Source organism: Schistocerca piceifrons, unplaced genomic scaffold (assembly GCF_021461385.2).
Source record: "Schistocerca piceifrons isolate TAMUIC-IGC-003096 unplaced genomic scaffold, iqSchPice1.1 HiC_scaffold_1230, whole genome shotgun sequence".
Lineage (NCBI taxonomy): Eukaryota > Metazoa > Arthropoda > Insecta > Orthoptera > Acrididae > Schistocerca > Schistocerca piceifrons.
This window is the reverse complement of record NW_025727049.1, coordinates 72,910-75,000: the sequence shown is the minus strand read 5'-3', so window position 1 is coordinate 75,000 and position 2,091 is coordinate 72,910.

The following is a 2,091-nucleotide window of genomic DNA, read 5'->3' as shown; positions in this document are numbered from 1 at the left end:
GGTCTCCCGCAACATGACCTCCTCCAACGACGATACCGCCATCTATGCGACGCCAAGCCGATTAAGACAGCGATGGCGCCACAGTGCCCGCCTTTCGACGCCACCCACAAAGCCTGCAGCCTCTGTCGACCATAGCACCCAATCTCCAGTGGCTCTGCCGCACGAAGCCGTGGACCGGCAATGACTCCACCCGCACCCGTTCGTGCACCACCCCAACCGCCAAACGCGCACCTCCAGCGGATGAACGGCGGACGTTTCCCGCACTCGTAAAGTGCAATCCACCCCTATAACGTGCGTTTCATGAAGAGTTATTGCCAATATGCGACATTCCCGCTGTCCCTATACATGAGCCGCGACCTGTACCACTTACGAGCGAGAGACGCGATCGCGTTGCTCACTGTACGGCGTCCGATACCGAGCCATCAGCATGTCGGTCCCCATGCGCGTTGCACTCGCACTCGCAGTCGCAAAAACGTGGGGCAAATATATTACGCGGAAGAGTTATAACAGACCGAGCCCCACTGCATGAGGGGAGTCTTTGTCACTAATGTACACAGATGGAACATTTTGGACTGGAACCAGATTACCCGTACACACGGCGCTGATTAGTAATCAATGCAGAGCCATCAAACTACAGAATATATATACAACTGTCCGTATACATGCTGAAAGAGTCTGCCCACAATGGGAACCACACGTCAGCCAGCCACTCTGATCACGCACCACTCTCTGCTTCTAACGGGCGCACATACAATATGTAAGCACCAGCATGGAACAACATCCAGTGCATCCTCTCCGCCACATTACACAATCCACACTATCACAACCAGACCAGGAGGTCCATGCGGAAAATACAATATCCCACCCTTTCGACATCCACCATTGCGCAGATCAGGCACCAACACCCACACATGTCCTATACAACGGTGCACCCAACATCACAATAGTACCTCCTGTCACAGCGCACAAACAATGACATGAGTCAAAGACACAGGTCTGACACAAGCATAGAATTGGAGCGCCGCCTCTAATAAGCCAAAGGTGCATCCTGACGTGACAAATCTGATCATGTCACAAGCATTCACTTACTATAATCACTATCAACGAACCTGCCGCCCCCGCCCCCCCCCTACACCTTTCCTTACAACAACGTGTAACCTAACCTAACCTAACCTATGTTGTACCTTAACCTAACCTATGTTGTACCTTAACCTAACCTATGTTGTACCTTAACCTAACCTATGTTGTACCTTAACCTAACCTATGTTGTACCTTAACCTAACCTATGTTGTACCTTAACCTAACCTATGTTGTGCCTTAACCTAACCTATGTTGTGCCTTAACCTAACCTATGTTGTGCCTTAACCTAACCTATGTTGTGCCTTAACCTAACCTATGTTGTGCCTTAACCTAACCTATGTTGTGCCTTAACCTAACCTATGTTGTGCCTTAACCTAACCTATGTTGTGCCTTAACCTAACCTATGTTGTGCCTTAACCTAACCCATGTTGTGCCTTAACCTAACCCATGTTGTGCCTTAACCTAACCCATGTTGTGCCTTAACCTAACCCATGTTGTGCCTTAACCTAACCCATGTTGTGCCTTAACCTAACCCATGTTGTGCCTTAACCTAACCCATGTTGTGCCTTAACCTAACCCATGTTGTGCCTTAACCTAACCCATGTTGTGCCTTAACCTAACCCATGTTGTGCCTTAACCTAACCCATGTTGTGCCTTAACCTAACCCATGTTGTGCCTTAACCTAACCCATGTTGTGCCTTAACCTAACCCATGTTGTGCCTTAACCTAACCCATGTTGTGCCTTAACCTAACCCATGTTGTGCCTTAACCTAACCCATGTTGTGCCTTAACCTAACCCATGTTGTGCCTTAACCTAACCCATGTTGTGCCTTAACCTAACCCATGTTGTGCCTTAACCTAACCCATGTTGTGCCTTAACCTAACCCATGTTGTGCCTTAACCTAACCCATGTTGTGCCTTAACCTAACCCATGTTGTGCCTTAACCTAACCCATGTTGTGCCTTAACCTAACCCATGTTGTGCCTTAACCTAACCTATGTTGTGCCTTAA